This window comes from Chlorocebus sabaeus, chromosome 13 (genome assembly GCF_047675955.1).
Source record: "Chlorocebus sabaeus isolate Y175 chromosome 13, mChlSab1.0.hap1, whole genome shotgun sequence".
Taxonomy (NCBI): Eukaryota; Metazoa; Chordata; class Mammalia; order Primates; family Cercopithecidae; genus Chlorocebus; species Chlorocebus sabaeus.
In genome coordinates, this window is record NC_132916.1 from 29,419,160 (window position 1) to 29,433,556 (window position 14,397).

Sequence of the window (14,397 nt, forward strand, 5' to 3'; positions counted from 1 at the left end):
AAAAGATTACTTTTTGAGATTACTTCTTTAGAGTCTGTTTCTTTAAATGCTCTGTCAACCTTTTTTTTTTTTGAGACAGAGTTTCGCTCTTGTTGCCCAAGTTGGAGTGCAATGGCGCGATCTGGGCTCACTGCAAACTCCGCCCCCCGGGTTCAAGCGATTCTCCTGCCTCAGCCTCCCGAGTAGCTGGGATTACAGGCGCGCACACACCCCTGCCAGCCGTTTTGATAGCTACCACTAAATACATTTTAAGGTATGGGTATAATACTATGTGCACGTAAAGACTTAACTACACAGATGTTCACTGGAGGGTGAGTTGTAATAATGAATTTTGGAAATAGCCTACATTCTTACCACAGGGGACTAAGTAAATTATAGAACATCCAGACAATCTTGTTTATGAAAGAGCATGGGCCTTGATGTCACACAAGCTGGGTTTGAATCTTCCCTCTCCTACCAGTTTAAGCAGCCATTAAAAATAAAAAACACAGAAACAGACTCTATGTTTAAGCAACCATTAAAAATAATTTCTAGAAAGATATTATAGACATCATAATAATGTCTACTAATTATATAAAGCAAACTGTGCCCCAAAACCCCAGCCCACTGCCTGTTTTTACATCCGTTTTTACGTTTTTTATGGTTGAAAAAAATCAGAAAAATATTTCATGATATGTGAACATTATATAAAATTCGAATTCAGTGTCCATAAAGTTTTATTGGAACCTGGTCACGTTGATTTTTATGGCTGCTTTCATGCTGCCAAGGCAGCTTTGATTAGTTACAACAGAAACTTTACAGCCGGCAAAGCCTAAACTGTTTACTGTCTGGCTCTACAGAAGAAGCTTACTGACCCCTTACATAGAGTATACTTTGTGTCAGGCAGTGTTATAAGTGACTCAGATATATTGTCACCTATTACACACCCACTGCTTACCTTCAGGATAGGACACCTGTAAGGCATGTAGATCATATAAAGACAGCACGTTTTTATGAAAAGAGCACTGAATTATTGTAAGATTTGAGTTCTAGCCTTTGACAGAGTCTGTGTTTTCTTTGAGTCTGTGTTCTATAGAAAGTGAAGATTGGAAAACTAATCCCCTCACTATAACCCATCTAGGGTTAAAACCATTATTTATAATGAGTATCTTACTGTATTTGAATTTCTTGTCTCAGATGTATGAATAGTAGCTTTATAAAATTCAAAGCAAGAATTCTAGACACAGAAACCAGGATATGGGAATGCGTTAAGCTCCCTGGTCTCCTCCTGCTGGCCACAGAAAGGTCAGATGGAAAGCTTCCGAGCGCTATTTGAAAGTTAATATGAAGCAAGGAGCTAATTTGCACATACATGTAGAATGAAAGGGTAAGAAGCATAAATAACGAAATACAGGGCAGTCTGTCTCCTCTGTAAAAACTCTGGCTAGTGTTAGATTGACATCGTGAGTTTTACCTTTATTTCTCCATAGGCATCCTAGTCTACTTTTACCAGTTGGATAAAACCTTAATGAGACTTCAAAGTTCAGATAGAATAAGTTTTGTGAAAATAAAACAAGATCTGAGGGAGTCACTTGTTTTAAAAGTACTCATATATTGGGAGGCCGAAGAGGGCAGATCACCTGAGGTCAGAAGTTCTAGCCAACATAGTGAAACCCCATTTCTACCAAACTACAAAAATTAGCCTGGCATGGTGGTGCATGCCTGTAATCCAGCTCCTCTGGAGGCTGAGGGTCAGGAATCGCTTGAACCCGGGAGGCAGAGGTTGCAATCAGCCGAGATCACACCGCTGCACTCCATCCTGGGCAATAGAGTAAGACTCTGTCTCAAATAAAAAACAAAAAACAAGTACTCACATAAGTATCATTATCTTCCTTATCTATAAATCTGCCCATGGTATACATCAGTGTAGATGTTATTTCAACTGTTATTACTAATTGCATGGGGACTATAGCTACTTCTGATAGTCTCATAGCAGACAGTTCTGGTCACGACTGGTTTCTGAACCTACATTCCTCTCATTAATTATTGCATTAACCGTTTCAGTGACCAGTTTGAAAACCAACCTCACTGATTGTTTTTACATTTCTTTTGATTTTTAAAAAATTAATGGACTTTTTTAAAGAGCAGTTTAAGTTTACAGATGACTGAGCAGATAGCTTCCCCCATTATTAACACCTTGCATTAGTGTGGTATGTGTGTCACAAAGGGAGGACTCAAATTGATCCACCATTATTAACAAAGGTCTGTAGTTTACTTTATGGTTCACTCTTCATGCTGTAGATTCTGCAGGTTTTGCCAAATGTATAATGTCGTGTATCTACCATTACAGTATCATACAGAACAATCTCAATCTACTGTGCTCCAGTTCTTCATCCCTCTGTCTATCCTCCTCCCACACCTCTGGCAGCCACTGATCTTTTTACTGTCTTCATAGTTTTGCCTTTTCCAAAATATTGTTGCCAAAAATCCTATTGTTGGCATTATATGATGTATTGCCTTTTCAGATTGGCTTCTTTCACTAAGCAGTATGCATTTAAGTTTCCTCCATGCCTTTTTTTTTTTAAATGTGATATATCTATATATTGTGAAATGATTAGCACAATCAAATTAGTTGACACATCCATCACCTCAGTTACCATTTTTATGTGTGTAGTGAGAATATGTAAGATCTACTCTCTTAGCAAATTCAGTTATGAAATACAATATGGCTAACTGGAGCCACTGCTCCATACATTGGATCCCCAGAACTTATTCATCTTATAACTGGAAGTTTGTACCCTTTGACCACGTTCTCCCCCAATTTCCCCACTCTTCAGCCCCTGGTAACTGTATTCTCTGTTTCTATGAGTTCAACTTTTTTAGATTCCATGCATGAGTGAGATCATACAACATTTGTCTGTCTCTATCTGACTTATTTCACTCAGTGTAAGCCCTCCATTTTTATTCATGTTACAAATGAAAGAATTTCCTTTTATGGCTGGATAATATTTCATTGTGTACATATGCCACATTTTCTTTATCTATTCCTTCCTCAGCGGACACTTACATTGTTTCCCTGTCTCGGCTGTTGTTAATACTGCTGCAATGAACATGGGAGTGCAGACATCTCTTTGAGATACTGATTTTATTTCCTTCAATATATACCTAGAAGGGGGCTTGCTGGATCATATGGTAATTATATTTTTAATTTTTTGAGGAACCTCCATACTGTTTTCCATAATGGCTATACCAATTTACACTCTCACCAACAATGCACAAGGGCTCCCTTTTCTTCACATTCTGGCCAATACTTGTTATCTCTTATCTTTTTGATAATAGCCATTCTGACAGGTGTGAGGCGATTATCTCATTGTAGTTTTGATTTGCATTTCTCTGATGATAGTAATGGTGAACACCTTTTCGTGTATCTGTTAACCATTTGTATGTCTTTGGAAAAATGTCTATTGAAGTCCTTTACCTACTATTTATTGATCTATTTATTGCTATAAATTTCTTACATATTTTGGATATTAACACCTTATCAGAGGTATGGTTTGCAAATATTTTCTCCCATTCCATAAGTTGCCTTTGCATTTTGTTGAGTGTTTCCTTTGCTGTGCAGAAGCCTTTAAGTTTGGTGGAATCCCACTTGTTTGTTTTTGCTTTCGGTATCATATCCAAAAGGTCATGGCCAAGACCAATGTCAAGAATACTTTTTCTTACATTTTCTTTTGTATTTTTTTTAATTACATTTTCTTCTAGTAGTTTTATGGTTTCATTTAAGTCTTTAATCCATTTGGAGTTAATTTTTGTGAGTGGTATAAGATAAGGGTCCAATAGTCAGTCTTCCCAAAACAATTTATTAAAGATACTATCTTTCCCCCATTGTATATTTTTGGTGCTCTCATCAAAAATTACTTGATCATAAACACATGGACTCATTTTGGGCTATTCTGTTACATTGGTCTATACGTGTGATTTTATGCTGGCACCATACTGTTCTGATTACTGCAGGTTTCTAATACAGCTTGAAATAAGGAGATGTGATGCCCCATGCTTTGTTTTTCTTTCTCAAGATTACTTTGGCTATTTGGGTTTTGTTTGGTTTGGTTTGGTTTTTTTGAGATGGAGTCTCGCTCTGTCGGCCAGGCTGGAGTGCAGTGGTGCGATCTCGGCTAACTGCAATCTCTGCCTCCTGGGTTCAAGCGATTCTCCTGCCCTAGCCTCCCAAGTAGCTGGAATTACAGGTGTCCACCACCATGCCTGGCTAAGTTTTGTATTTTCAGTAGAGACGCGGTTTCCCCATGTTGGCCAGGCTGGTCTCGAACTCCTGACTGCACATGATCCACCTACCTGGGACTCCCAAAGTACTGGGAGGGATTACAGGCGTGGTGAGCCACAGCGCCTGTCCTATTTGGGGCCTTTTGTAGTTCCATACAAATTTTAGGATTTTTTTCTATCTCTGTGAAAAATGCCATTGGAATTTTGATAGAAAATGCATTGAGTTTATAGATTACTCTTGGTAGTATAGACATTTTAATAATATTAATTCTTCCAAACCATGAACGTAGGACATATTTTCATTTATTTGTGTCTTCTTCAATGTATTTCATCGTTTTATACTTTTAATGTATAGGTCTTTCATGTTCTTGGTTAAATTAATTGCTAAATATTTTATTGTTTTGATGCTGTTGTCAAATGAGATTGCTACCTCATTTCAGATAGGTTGTTATTCACATATAGAAATACAACTGATTTTCACATGTTGATATTATATCCTTTAATTTTACTGAATGCGCTTATTAGTTCTAATAGTTTTTGGTGAAGTATACAGGGTTTTTTAATATAAGATCATGTCTTCTGCAAACATACAATTTTACTTCTTCCTGTCTGATTTGGAAGCCTTGTATTCCTTTTTCTGCCCCAGCGAGGACTTTCAGTACTGTCTTAAATAGAAGACAAGACATACTTATCTTGTTCCTGACTTCAGCTTTTCCTTTTTCTTTGTTTTTTTGAGACGGGGTCTTGCTGTGTTGCCCAGTCTAGTATGCAGTGGCATGATCATAGCTCACTGTAGCCTTGAACTCTGGGCTCAAGTAATCCTCTTCTGTCAGCCTCCTGAGTAACTGCAACTAATGCTGTGTGCTGCCACACCCTGCTAATTTTTACATTTTTTCAGAGACAGGTCTCACTGCTTACTGTGTTGGCCAGGCTGGTCTCAAACTCCTGACCTCAAGTGATCTTCCCACATTGGCTTCCCAAAGTGTTGGAATTACAGGCGTGAGCCACCATGCCCAGTCAGCTTTTAGCCTTCTCCACTGAGTGTGATGTTAGCTGTGGGCTTGTGATATATGGCCTTTATTGTGTTGAGGAACATTCCTTTTGAGAGTTTTTATCATGAAAGGATGTTGAATTTTGTCAGATGTTTTTCTGCAGTTACTGAGATGATCATCATATGGTGCTTATATTTCATTCAGTCAGTGTAGTGTATCATATTTATTTATTTGTATATGTTGAACTATCCTTGCATCCCAGGGATAAATCCCCCTTGATCAGGGTGTATGATATCTTTAATGTGTTGTTGAATTCAGTTTGCTAGTATTTTGTTGAGGATTTTTGCTTCTATGTTCATCGGGGATATTGGCCTGTCATTTTCTTTTCTTGTGGTGTCCTTATCTGGCTTTAGTATGAGGATAATGCTGGGCCCATAAAACGTGTTTGGAAGTGTTCTCTCCTCTTTGGCTTTCTGGAAGAGTTTGAAAAAGACTGATGTTAAATTAAAAGTTAAAGATTGAAGCTTTAAATATTTGGTAGAACTCACCAGTGAAGTCATTTGGTCCTATACTTTTCTCGTTGAGTCTTTTTATTACTATTCATTCTCCTCACCGTTGTTGGTCTGTTCAGATTTTCTATTACTTTGTGACTTAGTTTTGGTAGGTTTTCTGTTTCTAGCTGTTTATTTATTTCTTTTAGGTTACCCAATTTATGGGCATATAATTATTCATAGTAGTATCTTATGATCTTTTCTGTTTCTGTGGTATCAGCTGTAACCTTCATGTCTTTTTGAGTTTTAATAGCCCATATCTTTTTATTACTGGATGTATCACAGTTCATATATTCATTTACCATTTTAAGGACATCTTGGTTTCTTCCAGTTTTGGCAAATTATGTCTCAACATACATAAACATTTGTGTGGAGTTTTTTGTGTGCATATATTTTCGACTCATTTGGGTAAATACCTAGGATCATATGGTAAGACTACGTTTAGGTTTGTAAGAAACCTTCCAAACTGTCTTCCAAAGTAGCTGCACCATTTTGCAATCTCACTAGCAATGAATGACAGTTCCTGTTGCTTCACATCTGTACTAACATTTAATACTACCATTTTTTTGTAGGTTGGGGTGGGGAATTCTAGCCATTCTAATAGATGTGTTTTTTACTTCATAAATTGATTCAATTACTTACTTTGTTCAAAATAACCAAGCAGGTTATGCACTCAACAGATCTATATTTTTGTTAGATAGAAAACTAGAAACAACATCTCAAAGCAAAGGGCCTTAACTTTTGTATTGTTTCACAAGTCCCACCGTCTAAAAATTGCAGTGTCCAAATATTGTCAATGTTCAATGCAGGGAGAAACTCCCTAAAGAAGTCATGTAACAATTTAATCATTGGATAATAAACTTTCACCAAAAGGCTTCACAGCTCCTAAAAGAAGTGACACACAGGCTGGGTATGGTGGCTTATGCCTGTGACCCCAGCACTTTAGGAGGCTGAAGCAGGCCGTTTGCTTGAGCCCAAAAGTTTGAGACCAGCTTGGGTAACATGGCAAAACCCTATCTCTACACATGGGCCAGCATGGCGACTTGGCGCCTGTAGTCTCAGTCTGAGCTCCTCACCTCAGCTGAGGGGAGGATCCCTTGAGCCTGGGAAGCTGAGGCTGTAGTGAGCTGTGATCATATAACTGCACTCCAGCAAGGGCGGCAGAGCAAGACCCTGTCTCAAAAAACAAACAAACAAAACACAATGGAAAAAAAACACACGCGGCCGGGCACGGTGGCTCACACCTGTAATCCCAGCACTGTTGGAGGCCGAGGCAGGCGGATCACGAAGTCAAGAGATCGACACCATCCTGGCCAACATAGTGAAACCCTGTCTCTACTAAAAATACAAAAATTAGCTGGGCGTGGTGGTGCACGCCTGTAGTCCCAGCTACTCGGGAGGCCAAGGCAGGAGAATTGCTTGAACCCAGGAGGCGGAGGTTGCAGTGAGCTGAGATCGTACCACTATACTCCAACCTGGCAACAGAGCAAGACTCAGTCTCAAAAAAAAAAACAAAAAAACACACACACACACAACCAAAATTTTAAAAAGTGACCCCGAACTTTAAGAAGATAGTGAATTATGAAGGCAGTTCAGAGTGGTAGCTTTGGAATTAGCAGCTGGATTTGAACAATAGTTTTGTATTTAATAAGCTGTATGTATATTCAGATAATTATCTCTTCTGAGCCTCAGTTTACTTGTGTATAAAACTGAGAAAATAACTCATAGTCACCAAGATGATTTTGACTTTTAGAGATTGTTTTTTAAAATGCCTGGCATCTAGTTCTTGGTAGCATAATTGCGTATCTCTTGTATCCCCCAATAGTGCCCTGCACATGGTTCAAATTCATAAAAATTATTTGAATTCTAGTTTAATTGTTTAATGGAAATGAATTTGAATCATCAAAATTCCCTAGTCTGAAGAAATAGTTAAACTATCCTGTGAACACAAAAAATTGGTAGCTAAAATGTAGTTTCATTTTTCTATGTATTTGCCTGTTTTAAATAGATGGAATACAGAATATGCAAGGTATTTTAAATGAAACTTGCTTATACATTATAAGACTTTGATGCATGCTAAAATTTCCAGTAGTTTGGGATTTCCCTGGAATAGCCAGCAGATCATGAGGTCAGGAGATCTAGACCATCCTGGCTAACACGGTGAAACCCCGTCTCTACTAAAAATACAAAAAATTAGCTGGGCATGGTGGTGGGTGCCTGTAGTCCCAGCTACTTGGGAGGCTGAGGCAGGAGAATAGTGTGAACCCAGGAGGCAGAGCTTGCAGTGAGCTGACATTGTGCCACCGCGCTCCAGCCTAGGCAACAGAGCGAGACTCCGACTCAAAAAAAAAAAAAAAAAAAAAAAAAAAAAAAAAAAAAAAAAAAAGATATTGGCTTCAAAAGCAAACTCATGAAATATGCAACAGTCTAGATTGTAGAAACTGGACAGTTGGCAGAGCTAAGTTACAGTAATTCACCATCCTGGGGTTGGCAGAAATGTGTATACAGTAACTATATTGTCAAAAACCAGAGCCCTGATCTCCCCTCTGTCTATTCTTTTTCACATAGCTTTTCTTCTAAAACAGAAGAATTACATTTGTTAATATTTGTTTTAAATATTAATAATAACAAACAAAGGCCATAGATGAAGCATTTCATAGGATTTCCTAATCCTTTTGGAAATTGTTTCAAAGAGAAGGAAATTATTATAAGTAACCAGGCATAACAAAATCATATTTTAAATAAAAAAGGTAAGTATGAAAAGAGGATCAGAGAAGTGACCCTGAATTCCACTCAATTCCCTAAGAAGCTTCAACCTGTAACCAGAAGGATTCAATCTCTGGGCCAGATTGGATCCTCAAAACAAAACTGGATCAGGGGCCTAGGCAGATACCCCTAATGTCTGGCACCAGCTATAGTGACAACCTCGCTTGTCTTTTGTTCTTTCCCTGTTGGGAACTTCTAGGAATTTACGGACCTATAAAGCCCATCTATAAATCTCAAGCATATCCACTGTCAGAGAAGAGAAATGCCAACAACCACCATTTAGTCTCTGAGGACAACACTTTTAAAGGTACCATTTTATTTAGTGTGTAAGCAGCTGCTTCATATGAGGTATTTAGTGGTTAGAAAGGAAAACTTCTTAATGGTAGAAAAATAACTTTTGGCAATTTTTAATAGTATGTAATTTAGTGGTATAGATAAGATTTTGATTGGTTGAAAATGAAGCTATAGGCTGGGCACAGTGGCTCACACCTGTAATCCCAGCACTTTGGGACGCCAAGGTGGGTGGATCACCTGAGGTCAGGAGGTTGAGACCAGCCTGGCCAACATGGTGAAACCCAGTCTCTACTAAAAATACAAAACTTAGCCAGGTGCGGTGGCAGGCACCTATAATCCCAGCTACTCAGGAAGCTGAGGCAGAAGAATTGCTGAACCCAGGAGGCAGAGTTTGCAGTAAGCTGAGATCTTATCACTGCACTCCAGCCAGGGTGACAAAGTGAGACTCCCTCTCAAAAAAAAAAAAAAAAAAAAAAAAAAAAAAAGAAACTGAGGCCATGTAAGGACTTTTAATCTATAACTGGTGAAAACAGAACTTTCAATTATCATAGAGTTTCTACTATGTGACATAGAGTTCTGTATCATTCTTTTATACAATTAATCCTCCAAAAAGGCTGGTTTGGGAGGCAAATGTGAGGCCTGATAATAGCCAGCCAAGTAATTTGACATAAGGCTAGAAACAAAAACCCAAAGCAGCACATCATAAAGATGAAATAATAAAATAAAGTTGGGAATAATGACGCTGCCATCCAGCGTTAATTGATGTGCAAAAACACTCAGTTCCCAGGAGAAAAGAATTATTTAAATGCAAATTTTTATTATTCTACTACTTAAATTGTAATAAATTCATGAAAATAAGACACCTCTCTAGTTTAATACATATATAACACCTAATAAAATATTTATGAGCCACATCCAGCAGTTTTATCATTTTGCATAAAAAATTGGTAAACATGATGAAACATTTCTCTAGTCCAAGGTCAAACATATTTGATATAATTTAGAACCACACAAAGTGATTGCAAATGCTATTTAGTTTGAAAACTATAGGCACCCTCACTCCCATGAAAGAACAAAAAGATCATGCTTTGAAAAAGATTTTAGAGCCACTGAATCTCTTTTTAGAGTGTGGGAAGAATAGAAATACTTTTGATGGAGCAGTTTCTGACAGAAGATGATTTGGGTTTACATGAGATATACAGGACTATTATGCAGTTTTACTGCATGCCACAATATAGGATTTCTTAATATCTTTTACATCAGCCATACTAAGTCATCTGAGTAGAAGTGTATGAATATATTATAAGCTCAGAAAATGACATCTAAAAGCAATAGAGCATTACAGTGTGAATCAGGAAATTTTTCACATTTTAAAGGTTTCAGATGACTTGGTTTAATAAATAAATAAAACGTAATACCCAGAAAATTGATGTTGAATGGGAAAAATAAAACAGGAAATATTGCTATTAATGACTTGGCATTCAGTACTTACATTACTGATGACTTAACATGCTGGCATGTGATTCCCAGTTGTTTTAAGGTGACACTACAGATATGTGATTCCCTAGAGCCATTTTTCTCTCTCTCTGTTATGGCCTTTATCACTTGCTACCTTTTACATATTTATGTAAAAGTCTTTTTCTCCCTCTAGGTCGAAAGTTTCTGGAGGATAAGAAGTATATCTGATTTATCTTTCATATCTCCATGGTGCTTAGCACGTGATTTACATATATTTGGAACTCGGTAAATTCTCCAATAGAAGAAACAGTAAACCTTTTTAAAAATTGTGTTTTACAAGTTAAATTATTATGAATGGGGAAAACAGTAGAAGAAATGTATACCAATATGTTAATAGAAATTGGGTTAGGATAGTGGAATGATTGTCTTTTCTTTTTTCTATTCTAACTTGTTTATAATACATTATTTTTCTTTTTTTTTTTTTTGATGGAGTCTCGCTCTGTCACCCAGGCTGGACTGCAGTGGTGCAATCTCAGCTCACTGCAAGCTCTGCCTCCCAGGTTCATGCCATTCTCCTGCCTCAGTCTCCCGAGTAGCTGGGACTACAGGTGCCTGCCACTGCGCCCAGCTAATTTTTTGTATTTTTAGTAGAGATGGGGTTTCACCATGGTCTCGATCTCCTGACTTTGTGATCCACCCACCTCGGCCTCCCAAAGGGCTGGGATTACAGGCGTGAGCCACCGCGTCTGGCCATTATTTTTCTAATAAGAGAGAATAAATAACAAAGTGACACTTAATATTCTACCAGGTTATATTACTTTATTAGAATTATGGTGACCCCTCACCATGACAATGACACTCCACCCCACTGCCCACCCTCACACTCTCCATCACCAACGTCCGCTTCTCCCCTGTCCTGTCTAGCTGATTAATGATGGAACAGGAATAACTCGGAAAAGATAGGTTTGGAAGGAGTGGAAAGAGATGGTGGAGCAGAGGGAAGGTTTAAGCCTGAGATTCATTCAAAATTCATTCATTCATTCAGAAACACAGAGTGGTCTAATGGGTGGGAAATGCTTCGGGTCAGACCATAGCAGTAGGGGAAGAATGCAGAGGCCTCCAAGTCAGAGGCAGCAGCAGAGCCAACTACATCTAGGGGCCATCAGCCCAGATACCCAGAGACCAACTACCCAAGCAACATTGCGTTCGATCCAGGGAGGAATTAGGAGTTCAAGATCACCCTGGGCAACATAGCAAGACCCCATCTCTTAAAAAAAATATTAGCAGGGCATAGTGGCACATACCATGGTAGTTGCAGCTACTTGGGAGGCTGAGGTGGGAGGGTCACTTGAGCCTGGGAGTTCTAGGCTGCAGTGAGACGTGGTCATGCCACTGCACTCCATCCTGGGTGATGGAGTGAGACCTCTTTGCAAAAATAAATAAATTAATTAAATTAAGAAGAATAAACTATAACTGCCTAAAATGGCAAGAAACATCTTTTTAAAACATTTAACAGTTGTTATGGGTACATAATAGTTGTATATATTTCTGGGGTACATGTGGTATTTGATACAGGTATACAGTGTGTAATGATTGAGTCAGGGTAATTGGAATACCTGTCACCTCAAGCATTTATCATTTTTTTGCATTGGGAACATTATAATTAAATAATTATAATTATTTTAATTATATTTTAATAATTATATTTTATATTTTAAAATAATTATATTTTAATAATTTATAATTAAAATAATTAAAATATAATTAAATATATAAATATAATATAATATGAATATAATAAAATAATTATAATTAAAATATAATTAAAAATATGCAATAATTTGTTGTTAACTATAGTCACCCTATTTATTGTGCTACTGAATACTACATCTTATTCATTCTATCTAATGGTATTTTTGTATCCATTAACGATTCCACTTCATACCCCCTTTATCCACTACCCTTCTCAGTATCTAGTCACCATCATTCTACTTTCTATTTCCATGAATTCAGTTTTTTTTTTTTCCAGCTCCCACAAATGAGTGAGAACATGCAATATTTCTCTCTCTGTACCTGGCTTATTTCACTTAAAATATTGTCCTCCAGTTCCATCCATGTCGTTGGAAATGACAGTATTTCATTATTTTCTGTGGCTGAAAATTGTGTTTGTATACCACAACCTCTCACCACATCTCCCACTTGCCAGCAACTACTCTCCCAGATACTCTTCTCTTTTTATTAATGAAGAATTGTCCACATTTCTGTTTAAGGCCACTGGATCCCATCACCTGCTCAAGGTCATCACTCCCGCAGTTCACTCCTCACTTCTGGATCATTTCCATCTGCATGCAAATGTGCCATGTTATCTGAAAATCAGTAACAATCCCCTCTCTTGACCCCACTTTCTGCCCAGGCTGTTGACCGTTTCTGTTTCAGTTCACATCAAAACTCCTTGAAAAACTTACCTACCCTTACTGTTCCAACTTTGTGCCTCTCATTCTCCTTCAGCCTGCTTTAGTCTTCATTCCTGCTCACTCCACCAAAACTGCTCTTGTTAAGTTCCCCCATGACTTCTATGTTGCTTAACCCAATGGTTCATTCTCAGGCCTCTCAGCCACATCTGAGACAGTTCATCACTCCCTTCTCCCAGAAATCCTCTTTGCTTGGCTTCCAGGATCCCAGGCTCTCCTGATTTTCTTTCCACCTCATTGGCTGCTCCTCCTCAAATCCTTTGCTGACTCTTCCCCATCTCTTTGTTCCCTTAAAAATGGAGTGCTCCAAGGCAAGCCTTCAGACCATTTTTCTTCGGAATCTACACTCACTCTTTCGGCCATCTCATGGAGACTAATGGCTTTAAACACCATGTATATGCTAAATACTCCCAAAGCTGTCTAGAGCCCAGACTTTTCTTTGGAACTCCAGGCTATTATCTCTAGCTATCTACTCTATTTCAGTGTCTAGCAGGCATCTCATTCTTAATCCTCTTTTTACTTTCCAAGTTCACTCTTTTCTCTCCTCCCCCTAGTCTATTCTCAGCAGGCTAGCCAGAGTGATCCTATTAAAACATGGGGCAGATCATATCACTCTTCTACTTCAGACCCTACAATGGCTTCTGGTCACTCTTAGAAAAAAATCAAAATCCTTACCATGACTTATTTAGGCCTTACCCAGTCCGCCCACAGTTAGTTTCTGTTCATTCTGTGCCAGCCACGCTAGCCTTCCAGCTGCTCCTGGAACAGGCCAGTCATGCTCATGCCTAAGGGCCTGCTCAGTTGCTGTCCCCTTTGCCCAAATTGCTCTTCCCCCGGATATCTGCATGGATTCTTCCATTGCCTCTTTCAGGTCTTCATTCAAACATTCCTTCTTGTGGAGGCCTTCCTTGACCACCCTATGAAAATTGCAATGCCCTTTCTTACCCATCTTCTCTAATTTATCACTCCCCTTGGTACTATCACCTTCTAAATATAGATTTTTCTGATTTACTTTATTATGTCTCCCACATCCCCAGAATGTAAGCTCTATGAGGGGTGGGATCTCCATCTGTTACCTGATGTATCCCCATGCCCAGGTCAGCACCTAGAGCCATAGAAGGTGCTCAATATACACTTGTTAAATATCTGATAATGTATCAGAGAATATAGGCTGCATGTGATCTTCAGAAAACCAGTTTTCCAGAGGAAGGGATCAGATCTGCAACTAGGGTTCTTTCTTAAATTCACAAAGCTGAAGCACTTGCTGTGAGGCAGACCCTTGTGTTTGTGTGATGGGCTGTGCAGTCCCGGTGAACCCTCGCTGCCCATTCACACCACTGAAAGCTCTTTCCGCTGAACACCTGAAACTGAAACACCATGCAACATTTTTACTATTGGTTTAGGAGTACTCTTTTAGTAATGATCAGGCAGCTTTGTTTTCCACGAAATGCTTCTTTTTAAATGTTATTTTATTTTGTAGCAATAAAAATAGGCTTCAAGATTCACATATTATCTCTTGCATTTATTCTGCTTTTTAGTCATATCAAGTAACTGCACATTTAAAATAAATAATTGCTGCCCACCACAGTAATACATCTTGCTTTC